Below are 13,483 nucleotides of genomic sequence, written 5' to 3'. Positions count from 1 at the left end.
AATGCCCATTAGTGCAGCCTCATTAATGTCCATCAATGCAGCCTCATCAGCGCACATCAGCTTTTTTCTTCAAAAAGTTCTGTGTTTTTTCGTTTGTTTAGCAAAAAATAAAAATCCAGTGGTGATTAAATACCACCAAAAGAAAGCTTTATCTGTCTAAAAAAAAATATAAAAATTTCTTACAGTTTTGCATGACCACGCAATTGTCATTTAAAGTGTGTCAGCACTGAAAGATGAAAATTGGCCTGGGCAAGAAGGGGGTGAAGGTGCCCTGTAGGCAAGTGGATAACCTATGTATTTCATTTTTTGTTAGAAGTTAGGTACATTCGTTCTTCATGGTCCTACTATATGTGGGAACATAGCCACCCTTTTTTGCTTGCTCCCGAGATGGACTAGGGACTATGGTCTATGCGTTTGGTTGTATGCTTGAAGCAGCGCACTTGACGGAAACAAGCGTGCACTGCTCATTCCAAACAAACAAAAGCGAGAGGAAAAAATGGCGCTTTTCCACTGCATGGAACCGAACAGTTTGGCTCGCTTTTGTGCTTTTCCACTGCTGGTACCGCATGGTACGGTGTAGGAACGGTTTGGTACGGTACGGTACGGCGGCGCTTTTCCACTGCATGGAACCGAACGGTACGGCTCTCAAAAACAGTATCACCTCGATTGTGGTTCCAAGAGGTACCATACCCGGTACCATATCCCACAATCCTTTGCATGCAGTCACTACTAGCCACTGATTGGTCAGAGAATCGTTGTTATCCCACCCACTTAACTTTAGTACTACTTTAGTGGAAAAGCAAACCATACCGTACCGTACCGAACCGTTCCAACACCGTACCATGCGGTACCAGCAGTGGAAAAGCAAACCGGGCCAAGCAGGGCCGAGTAGAGCCGAGCCGGTACTTGCAGTGGAAAAGTGCCAAAAGAGAGGTTCAGGAGCTCATGGGGGATGTTACAAGGAGGCAGAAAAACAAAGTAGGTAACAATTTCATAAACAATAGATCACAGGGTCATTACGTAGGGGATGTGTACAGGTTATGTATGGAGAATAGAAGTATTGTTTAGCGACACTTTCATAGCCTACAGAGGCTTTATCGCATATTTGGAGCAGCGTCTAGCAATGTATGCAGATCTGGTATTCAGTCCCCTCCAGCATTGTTTCTGGATTTACACTTCGAGGTGCAGAGGTGGCCAGACAAGACAAAAATAAAGAAAGTAAAACCCGTCACTCTCTTTTTAGTCTTTCAGCCAGTTACAACTACAAAAGCCTGCTGAGCTTTTAATGCTGCCATTTAACAGCTATTATTTCTATTTACCTGCTGATAAAAAGCTTTTTAAAAAGCTAGAATAAGTGCCTGGGGGAGGAGGGATGTCATAAATTGGAAATGTAAGTCTGAATACTGTCATATACCGGGGTGTGTCCACAATATGGACAACTCCAAGAGCACTTTCAAAAAGTAATGGTGCCTGCACTCAAACAATGAATGAAGTGTATATCCATTTTGTGTTTCCAAATAGTTTAGACATGGGCTTACCCATGTATTACACTTCCCACAGTATACATTTCAAGGGCAAATGTTGCGAGGATGTACTGGATGGATATATTGCCTGTACTTTTCTTGGTACATAAAGTTTGCAATGTACATAGAGCACACATTCCAGAAGTAGTGCACCACAGTGCTGGGGGCTTTTTTGCCTTCCTCTAGATCAATTGTGTATATGGGATTGTATGATTTATTTTTATTTTTTTCTTTGGTAAAACTATGGACTTGTGTCTTTTTTCAACCTGACTAACTACAGTCAGGTCCATAAATATTGGGACATTGACACAATTCTAATATTTTTGGCTTTATAATGGATTTGAAATTAATCAAACAAGATGTGCTTTAACCACTTGCCGACCAGTCACGTTGACTGTACTGTGGCAAAGTGGCTCGATTCCGTCCAGCGACGTAGACCTACTGGACAAGTCGCCTGACAAGTCGCGCTAGTGTGGACCGGGTCTTAGCGTTAGTTTTTACTCAATTGATCTTTCTTCCCTCTTCCTCTCGGCCGGGACCGGCCGTGACCGCCACTTCCGGGTTGCATGAAAGGCCGGGTCCAAAACCGAGGCTTGGTCGCGCATGCGCAGTACGAGTGGCGTGACGTCACTTGCGCATGCGCAGTGTACACGGGGATCCAAGAGGCGGCAGATTTAAGCATCCTAATGTCTGGAAGCTGGTGAGAATGTCTGTGGTGGCATAGCAGCTTCCCCAAGCTCCAGGACTTCTGCCTCCAGGTAAGATGGTTCTGGGGGGGGGTGCCTTCCTTGACCTCCCCCCCCCCCCCGCTCATGGGATACGTTATATTAAGCGATTGCTCTTTCTTTCTTCCTCCAGTTTGCATGTCAGCTGAGGTGGAGTCTCATGGCAGGTACCCTTGTGGGTAGTTTGTGGGGAGGGGAGACCAGGGTTCTTTTCTGGTTCTTTATCGATCAAGGAACTCACTCTCAAGACAGTGTTTCTGGTGGCTATTACCTCTCCGAGATGCAGAACCTGAGTTCAAGGGAGCCTTTCCTAACCTTTTTTCCAGATAAAGTGGTCTTAATCCCTATGCTGGGGTCAAATCCCAAGGTTACCTCTGTCTTTCAAGAAAACCTAGACATTGTCCTTCCTAACTTCAGGACCGGTGAAGATTCTTTGGCCCATCCTCTTGATGTGGGTGATACCCTGAAACAATACCTGGCGGCCAAATCTTCCTTTCGTCAGTCAGATTTTTTGTTTGTTCTTCTTCATGGGAAGAAAAAAGGAATGCGTGCTTCGTCTAGAGAGGTTGCTGCATGGATTGTCCAGGCCATTCAGTGGGCATACAGAGCAAAGGGCTTGGCTCCTCCGGAGGCGGTGACGGCACATTCAACCTGAAGCGTCTCTACGTCGTGGGCAGTCTCTAGGCATGTCGCTCCTGAAGTGATCTGTAGGGCAGCTTCCTGGTTGTCTATCAACACCTTCCTGTCCCATTATTGTGTTGAAACGGCTGCCTTATCTTCTGTTAATTTTGGTGTTCAAGTACTGTCAGTTGATGGTACCAATTAAATGTTTGTTCAGCATCTACCCACCCGGGTCTGTATGGCGAGTTATTTCCCGAATGTATGCTGCCATGGAGTCTGTCAGGAAAATGGAAATTGTCTATCAAATACTTACTCCCCAGAGTCCCCTCCCAGATCCTGAGTAGGCTAGTTACAGAACATGGATGCCGAAAAGGAGCAAAGATTTATGTGAGTTTGGTCCTATAGGGTAGGAGAGGAGGTGGGGCTACCTGATCGTATACTGCCATGGAGTCCATCAGGAAAGGAAAATTACAGTAAGTATTTGATAGACAATTTTCCATTTTTCCTTTTATTTCTTCATTTTCCAAAACAAATTGGAGCTGCAAATTACTCCCCATGCCTCTTGGCAAATACCTTGGGGAGTAAAATCAGCTGTTTCCAGCTGAATTCCGGTTTAGCCAGTGAATGGAGGAAGTACGGGTGCTGCAGAAGTGGTGGGCTCCCAATCGGGATTTGCAAGCGCATCAGAAAGGACACTATGGGCTCTACGGGCCTGTCTTCGAATTCTTGTGCTAGCAACTGCACCAGCTTGAACTGCACTTATGGGACTCACCACATCACCAAGTGTTACTGCGGTGCTGGTTTGACTATGACCAGGATGTACTAGGCCGCTAGTGCTTGCCAGTTTACCAGAGGGTTGAGCAGAACTAGCACCGACACAACAGATGCATACAAGAACCCTGTGGTTGTTGTTCCTCAGTAACAGAAGAACGGGGTTGGATATGCCTGACCTTAGCAGGGACCACAACTCCGTCCTCAGAGCTATCTGTCAGGGTGCCGCTGCTCTCTACAGGTTTGAATACTGAGCCTGATTCTGACAGTGAGGCTTCCCCATCGCTCTCATCTGTCATGCTCAGCATTGTGTAGGCCCCTTCACTAGTGTACCTCTGTTTGGTCATTTTGGCCAATAAATTTATAGGTGTCTAGTGTGACTCACAGCAGGTAAAAAAGCACCTGGTTGTCAAGGACTGTTTGAACCGCTACCAAAACATTTAACTGCTAGTGCTAGCAAAGATCAGACCTGACTCTGCTAACACTGCGGTTTAGTGTGCTGTGTATCGGAAGTGAAAGTAATCTGCTGATACTGCACTTCTTGGGGGCTCGCAGAGGGGCTAAACACAGGTGCTGACAGGTGTCAGGGCTGATCCTGCTAACGCTGCGTTTTTGGGTACACTATACTAAACTATTGGGGGACACTAGTATAGTTCTGATCAGATCAAAGATATTGATCTGTTTATACACTATACTAGTAATGGAAATGTTTAGTTTGTGTGTGTGTCACTGGCAATCAAAGGGTTACAATTTATTTCTTACTATGCGGCGGGCAATCTGACGCTGTCCTGGATAGACGCTAACTAACGTTAACGCTAACTGATGTCACCTGTGACACTAATACAGTGATCAGAAAAAAGATCTGTACACTATAATAGTGACACTGTGACAGTGCAATGAAGAAATTAACTGGGGGTGATCAGGGGGTTAAATCTTTATTAGGGGGTATATGGCGGGTACCCTAAACCTATCTGGGACTGCTGCTAAACTACCACTAACTGCCTTTCAAACTAACTTGCGTCACAACTGACACTAATATAGTGATCAGTAAATTATCTGTATACTATATATAGTGACACTGTGACAGGAAGTGAAAGGGTTAACTGGGGGGGTGATCAGGGGGTTAAATGTGTGCCTATGTGTACTGGTGTCAGTGTAATGCTTGTGTACTCACGTCTGATGTTCTCTTCTCTCACGCTGGAACCGAAAAGGGCTCCAGAAGAGGAGATTGTATCATTTCCTGTGCCTGTGTTTACATTACACAGGCACAGGACATTCTGCTATTGGTCAGAACCGATTACCAGGTCCAGGCCAAAAATCATTGGCCTGGACCTGAAGACTAATCGATTCTGAACCAAATGAGCACATCGCGGGGACGGCAGGTGCAGGCACTCCCTACCCCCGTACGCAACTGATGTACGGCGTGACCAGGTGACCTCCGTGATCGTATGCCGGATGGAGCGATATCACCTGGGTGTCACTTACGGCAAGTGGGTGAGAGACGGAGCGGTATCAGGTGGGTGGGAGATGGAGCGGGTGAGGGAAGGAGCGGTATTGAGTGATGCCGAACGGAGCGGTATCACCCGAGTATCACTTACGGCAAGTGGGTGAGAGATGCAGATCTGCTAATGTGGAATTGCATATATCTTTTGTACATATGTGAGTGGCATATTCAATAACATTTCCAAACAGAATTATGCTGTGACATCATTTTACCCTTACATGAGCAATATTTGGAATATCAGTAATATCGGCCATTCCGGGGCCGATACCGATATATCAGCAAAAGTGAATATCGACCTTTGCCGATAATCGGTCAATCCCTAGTTAAAACCCCTGTTTGTGTCCCCCTTATGACGATTTTTGTGCTGATGACCACTGTTATCGAGACTGAAAGTGAGTGATAGCCCAACATTTCGAGTTGTCTCTAGAATAACAATGGAGAAAATAAAGGCACTAATAGGATGACTGTCTCTGAGTGGATTTCTGACTATAAGTGGATTTACCTCAATTTGTAGACATTTCCTCTGACTTCTTGCTTTCCTGTTGTTCTACAGAGCAGGAAATAAAGGGAAATATCTTGAAAAGGATGCAGATAGGAAAAACCTGCAAAGGTCCAATACATTCCCTGCCGAATCACAGCTAGAGTTCTCTAATCAGCAGGGAACATGAGCGTTTCTGATTGCAGTGCTTTAGGTCTCACTAAGCAGAGGGCATGTTGGACCTCTGCAGAGATACCACTACTTCCACACAAAGAACAAGGGTCCTTCTTTGCAGCATGCTGGCAGAGCACAGGATTTTCTACTCAGGTTGTGGCAGCTTTCCAAAGAATATGAAATGGCAGCCGAGGAAAACTTTTTGTTTTGCTGCACCTGAAATATAATTTAAATTGATGTTAAACTCTGGTTTTAAAATCTTTTGACCTATGGGCTAATCAAAGAAAACGTAATCCTCCCCGTTGTGCTATTGTATTCTGACTGCAGGGACTCTGCCTCTGTCAGAATACACTGATCATCACTGCAGCTGATCAAAGGAAAAAGTTCCAACATTACCGTTTGAGAGAAATCGTTCATTAGATCAACTTCTCTTGAGCAGGAACGGCCATAGATGGGTGGAAATTTGGCCAGTCCTTGCTGAACCGGCCAATTTTTTTATCTATCTATGGCCAGGGTAAGAATGTATTCCAACTTTAAAAGTCCCTTCGGCTTCCTTCAAATCTCCACATTTCTTTTTTTGCTGCTGTGATCTGACTTCCTATTAAAGAGTGGCTATTTGTTTTCCATGGTCCTACTGTATGTAGGAATGTAGCTGCCCTCTCTTGCTTTCTCCCGAGATGGACTAGGGGCAGACTGCAGGGGCACTGTGATGGAAGAGGCTGTGATTGCTAGGGGCACTGTAATATAAAGGGAACTGCACTGTAAAGGGGGCACTGTGATATAAAGGGAACTGCACTGTAAAGGGGGCACTGTGATATAAAGGGAACTGCACTGTAAAGGGGGCACTGTGATTTAAAGGGGACTGAACTGTAAAAGGGGCACTGTAATATAAAGGGGCACTGCAATCATTACAGTGCCCCTTTGCAGTGCAGTCCCCTTTATATCACAGTGCCCCCTTTACAGTGCAGTCCCCTTTACATCCCAGCCCCCCCTTTAAATTACAGTGCTCCCTTTACAGAGCAGTCCCCTTTAAATCACTGTGTCTCCTTTACACACATGTGCCAAAATTTTGGAAGCAGGCAGCGACATACGGGTATGTTTAAAATTATTAAACAGCGCTAGCAATCAACCAGTAATGTATAAATGGTAAAAATTGATATAAACAATGACAGATTTAATATATAAATAATAATAAATTATTGTAAAAGTCTCTCATATAAATACGTGTAGTATAATTAAAGTGCTCATGTGCAAATCTTTTTTCTCCAGTGCAGATAATAAATAAAGGTGCTCAGGTGCAAATCCTTTCAGATATACCAGGTGCTCTCATGAGTGACCCTCCAGGTCCCCTACTCACCACACTGTAAATATATCCGCGTTTTGACAAAAACGAATGGGACTTGTGATGTCCGAGCTCCAGTATTTCCTCCAAATTTGTAAGGAAAACCGCTGATGGGATTGCTCCAATGGGATGTAATTCATATATCCCGATACATGTGAATGAAAAAAGGGGCCAATAGTGTAATACGTCCAAGATAGTTTATTGTCCCCCAAAGCCTTAAATTGTACTTACAAAAGGATAAGTTGAATTTGCAATAGAATACAGACAGGAACGCCGCAATTGGCGTGCGTTCCACAGAATCCAGGAAGCCCGACCGGAAGTGACGTTTCGTGGCTCCACGCCGGAAATACGTCAACGCGTTTCACCCTGAATGTGGGCGTCTCCCAGAATGTTTTAATAGGCTTTATCATATAGATCTTATCATATAGCTGATGAAAACCATTCCCGCTGCTTTGAATTCAAGAAAATATTACAAAAGACATGCTGGTAGGTTAATTGGCTCCTGTCTAAATTGACACTAGTATGTGTATGAATGTGAGTTAGAGACCTTAGATTGTAAGCTCCTTGAGGGCAGGGACTGATGTGAATGTGCAATATACTGTATATGTAAAACGGTGTATAAATTGTTGGTGCTGCATACGTACCTGTAATAAATAAATAATACTAATAAATGTAGAACACAAAGTTTTTAGAAGGAATGCTTGGGAAAAAAAAACTTTTTAGAACCTAACTTGTATTGTCACAATATTAGTGTCAAAATAGCTACCAGCGCTAAGTTAATTAGATCTCTTGATGTGTATATAACTGTAGGCTTTTCTAATGCAGCATCCAAACAGACTATTGTAGAGCGTAAAAGCAGCATCCCCCACACAGCCAAAAAAAAAAAGGTTATGACCCTCCCCCACCACCCTGCTTGTGATCCCCTCCTCTACGTCTAGAAAATTGTGCTGACATGCTGAATGCATTGTGCCCTCCTAGTTTGTGATTTCAATACCTTCAAATGTTATACGCTTGGGACATCTGACATCCCCTGTATGATCTTAAGCGGTTAACCATAACTGTTTGTGGTCTAGCCTGGATTTAGGCTACCAAAGCGCCTCTAGTCACATAGAAGCATTACAACTGCTGTAGATCCTATGAAGATGCTGTAATGGTGTTATCTGTAAAGGCCCGTACACACGATAAGAAAACGGAAGTAAAATTTAGTCCGACGAACGATCTGCCGATTTTCGGATCGATAGTATAGTGCTTTTGACCGCCGATATGAATTTTCAGACGACAAAACCTGGATGTGCAGGCTATAACATTTTTATCGTACGTGAACACAACGTCCAATTTTCCTTTAATTAGTACAGTTTTCGTCTGAAAAAAATCATAAGAGCAAGACATGCTCAGAAACGAAAGAATCAATGCAAAACAATTCAACACATGACATCACTTCTGAAGTTGAATTTTGTCGTACGAGAATTTTCGTATGAAAGTAACCTCTTCACTTTCCATATGAGACTCGCATGCAACAAAAAATGAAAGAAAATTTGTCCGATAATCTGATGTGTACGAGGATTTAAGCTGGGTAGAATTCTGAACGAAAATATGTCCAAAAATTCTGAGAAAAAAAAATTGTACAACAATTCTCAGAACCTTTAAATGTTAATTTGCTTTTAACATTCGATTTTGGAATGAATGGACTTTACTGAATGAAAGCCACATACACTATTAGAAATTTGTACATTTGAGAAAGATATTTTTATCCTGCCTTCCTGAATTTCTCGTCACTGCGGTCAAAAACAAACTTTGACTCTACCCCACTAATAGTTAGGGCTGGTTCATTGTAACGCAGCCTCTGGGGTGGGGGACGGTGGGGCCGAAAGCAGCACAGTGATGATGCGCTGAGCCCGGTGTATTTCACTACTTTTGTTTTTGTTTTTAATAAACTTTAATGAGCTGTCACACAGACATCCCATAAAGTTCAATTGTCTGCTGCGCCGGTGCAAGGCTGTGGATTGCCACGTGCTGCGCTGCATATAGTCCTTTTTTTTAGGGCACCACCGCAACGTAGTAATGTGAATCGGGGCACATAGGAGACAAGACATTTAGCCTTGTCCATGCAGTGGGACTTTGCTGGATTAGCATGTGGTGTGAACCAGCCCATAGAGAAATAAAAAAATGGTCCTACATCGTTCTTACAACGAAAAGTGTCGAACAAAATTCTGCTAGTGTATACCCAGCTTTAAAGCGGTAGTATACCGCTTTTTTTCACTTTTAACTACAGGTAAGCCTATAATAAGGCTTACCTGTAGGTACAATTAATATCTCCTAAACCGGCACGGTTTAGGAGATATTTGCAGTGCATGCAGCCGCTCACGCGAGCGGCGCATGCGCTCTGAAGGACCGGCGGACCTTCAGCTTCCCTTGCCGGGAGCTTGCCGGAAAATGACTCCTGCACGCATGCGCGGAAGTGACGTCATCGCGGCTCCGGCCAATCACAGCGCCGGAGCCGCCAAACCCGGAAGAGACGCCGTGGGATCATGTCAGCGCCCGCAGCGGTGTCCGGGGGTCCGTGTCGGGGCTTTGTTCTAAGGTAAGTAATTTATAATGAGCTAGTATGCGATGCATTTTGGTGATCAGTGGGATCAATGTATCCCTAGGGGCGTGATTCTAACTGTGGGGGGGCGTGGCTAGTGATGTAACCACAGAGACATACGATCCTACATAGCAGGATCGTATAGTCTCTGCAGGTACATCAGGGAGAATGACAGACGGCTGTGTTTACATCAGCCGTCTGCCTACCTCCCTCTCCAGCGGGAGATTGCGAGATGTCAGGGAACGAGCCCTAGAGGCTCGTGGGCGAGTGACGTACCGATACGTCATTTTGCCCAGGAGGGGCTGACCGCCGCAGTATATAGTCGTGCGGCAGTCAGCAAGGTGTTAATCAGTACAGTTGTCATCCGAAAATACAATACAAATATACTACAACACATTACATCACTTCTGAATTTATATCCAGTCGTACGGAAATTTTCGTAACTTTAGTAACATCTCCATTTTAGATATGTGACTAGCATGCAAAAAAAAAAAACAGACGATCTGTCGTCTGATTTTCGAATCGTGTGTACGGGCCATAATACTGATTTACATTCAGAATAATATCAGAGTTAAGTACTTTCTAAAAGACCTGTTGTGTATTTGTATCTCAAATGCATAGGATAATCAAGTTGCAGCATTCCTCTGAGATCTCATTCTACATAGAGGTCAAGACAGCGATCCGTGATCACTGGTGTAAAGGGACATGATGATTTGTTGTAGAATTGGTCCGTCTATTGTGTTTCACTTTCAAAAGAAAGACTACTCGTGTTTTGTAATTCTGAGCTTGCACATTTTCACTGCGGCATTGATATGTATTCTTTCTGTGTCATTTATATTCAGAGAACTTAATCACTTGACCATGGAGAGCTCAAAAGAGTTTAAGCGAACCTTTAGCCATGCAATTGACATTGAAGTATTTACACAATATTAAGAAGCAGTAAATAGGCTTTACAACAAGTGCTCACTGACCTCTGTAGGCATGCTGCAGGCATCGTGGAGCAATTAATTTGCAAAGTTCACAGTTGAAGCACTTAAGGGATTAAAGTGACAAAGCATAACTAAAGGCAAAACTTTTTTGTTAAGTTTTGGATAGAGTGGAGCACTATATCTGTTTTTATTGCTGTATGTGTACCCATTGGGGAGATTCACCCTGTGTATTTGTTTACCATTATCATTGAAAGTGAAAGTAACAGAAAATCCTAAATTATGGGGCAGGAAGCAGAAAGTGATGGTAAATCTCTCCAATAGGAAAAAGATGGAAAAAATAAACCTTACAGGGTTTGAAACCTCCCTCACTCTACCCAAAATGGAAAAAAGGTTTGCCTAAAGTTCTACTTTAAGGCTGGGTTCACACCTAATAGGGATGTGGCTCACAGCAGGAGTCCAGTGTGTCTCTGTTCTCCGTTTCAGGGATGAATCGGGCCTGAATTCGGGCCTGAAACTGAGCCAAAGTCGCACAGAAGTTTTAGGGGTATAGGGGTACTGTTGCACACAGAAGGTTTTTTACCTTCATGCATAGAATGCGTAAAGGTAAAAAACATTGAGCCTTTACAACCACTTTAATAACACCAGCAGTCATGTTAAACATGCGGCTGCTAGTGTGCACTGGGAGGAACAGCGCCAATGTGGAGATCCTGTCAAATTTTCCATTGGCTTGCACTGAGTAGCCTTGCCCAATGCAAATGGTATAAACGGAACATATGTTGTTCTCTGAACTTTTAAGCTTGCGCTGTTTGTAAGTAAAGCCAAAACTATTTTTTTAAGGTTTGGATTCAATTTGGAAGTGTTAGAACCTTTGGGAAATTTTATTGCTGTCTCTGTGTCTTTTGGGGAGATTCACCCTCACTACTCGTCCCGGTGTCCAATGTCATAAAGAAAGTGATTGGACACTGAAAGTTTTGAGTTACCACAGGAAGTGGGGGTAAAGGGGGATCTTCTAATGGGTAAACCAATTTGAGTGGCAACTGTCGAAAGCTACTGATCACAGAAATTTCTGTAGTAATTTTCCTTTCAACAGTAGTTGATCAAATGATCCGTTGAGTGGGGATGTCCACACAATCATAATTTCAGTCAGTGCTTGGACAGCTTTAGATGGGATATCACCCTGCTTTGGGGAGATCTCCCCTGTTTTCCTGTTCAGCCTCCAGGACAACAAGTAAACAGACTAAAGCCTAATCCACACGGGCCGAATATCAGCCTGCATTGGCCGGCTCAGTAGAAACCAGCTGACATTCAGCCCATCTGCCGAACAACTCCCAGTTAGTGTTCTCAGCCAATGGCCGAGAGTGATGGCTGGAGTGTTCTAGCGAGAGGGGGGGGGCTTCCCCCTGTCAGACACAATAGCGGGGGGGGGGGGGTGCTGTACTAACATTGGATTGTTAGTACAGCGGCTCCAACCTGAGCTATCAGGTAAACAAAAAAAAAAAAAAACTAGTGGTGTATACGAGGCTTTAGACATAAAAAAAAATGTCATGGGCCTTAAGCATTCCCTACTTTATCCAAAACTAAAAACATTTTTTTGTCTTTTACATATACTTTAGGAATATGTGCATAGTCTAATGTCTATTTCCCGGCTAGCTAGCTGAAATGAACATTGGCAAATTGTGATCCTAATAGAAGTAGCAGATGTTCTGATTGCTTATACGCCAATACCTTCTAGTATTAAGCCAGCCATAGATGGTTCAAATCTCGGACAGTTCAGCAGGAACTGGCCAAGATTTGAACCATGTATGGGCAGGCTGAATGTACCCAAACTGATCGATCAATCAACTTGGGTACAACCAGCCTGCATGATTTTACATGCGATTATTGCAAGCAGCTGTTCTCGCCGCTAGCAATAATCACTGTGTTCTTCCCCCGACCGCCGGGAGAACTCAGCGGCTCGACAGGAGGGATTTCCCTGTCAACACTGACTGTGTTGATGGGGGAATCAAGAAGAAATTCATCTATGGTCAGCCTTTAAGCAGGAATTCTTTATTGGGTGTATTCATACCCTGCAGAAATACAGGAACCAAATGATGGTATTGGTACTGGATCTCTGAATAGTAATAATAATAAAAAAAATAAAAATAAACAAGATTCTCTCCCTTATTGAACCTGAATTCAAAGTGGCAAAATTGATTTGCTGTGCGAAATGACGTGAGTAACATTGTCAATAACTGTACTTTGCTTCAACGTTTTATTACACACTGTTTTTGGATACATAAATATATTTCATCATTTATTTTATCTGGTTTGCTCCTATCTATCCATATGTAAAGTAAAACCAAGCCATTGACATCTTTTGAAGGCATACTGCTACCTAAAAGGACTTGGTGATGATGATTTTGACACTCTGGTGAAGGGAGAATATATTGGACAATCCATTGGTGGTCTGCAATTGTAAAAGGATTTAAGCCTCATGCACACTGGATGTTTTTTCTATCTCTCCTAGATCCTGCCACTATGTTGATTTTCAAAAGAACAAGCCTTCCTGCGGATGTAGACGTTAGAGGGTTGAGACAAACCATTTAACATTGACGGGGGTGCTTACAATGATCAGCTTTTTACCTTTTTATGTAAAACCTTTTTCCCCAAAAGCAAAAAAACTGTTTACTGCTTAAAAGTGTAAGCTGGAGTTTGGCTTCAATTTGTTTAGTGTATTTCAATGTATTAGTACATCTAACACTCCCCTCCCCCCAGACAGACAATTCTGCTTTCCAAAGGTGTCTCTCTTGCTCCTTCATCCAGAGTGTAGGCACTCTAATAGAGGAGGTGTGT

This window comes from Pelophylax lessonae, assembly GCF_965119305.1.
Source record: "Pelophylax lessonae genome assembly, chromosome: 10".
Lineage (NCBI taxonomy): Eukaryota > Metazoa > Chordata > Amphibia > Anura > Ranidae > Pelophylax > Pelophylax lessonae.
The sequence above is the reverse complement of the archived record's forward strand: the minus strand, read 5'-3'. Positions refer to the sequence as shown.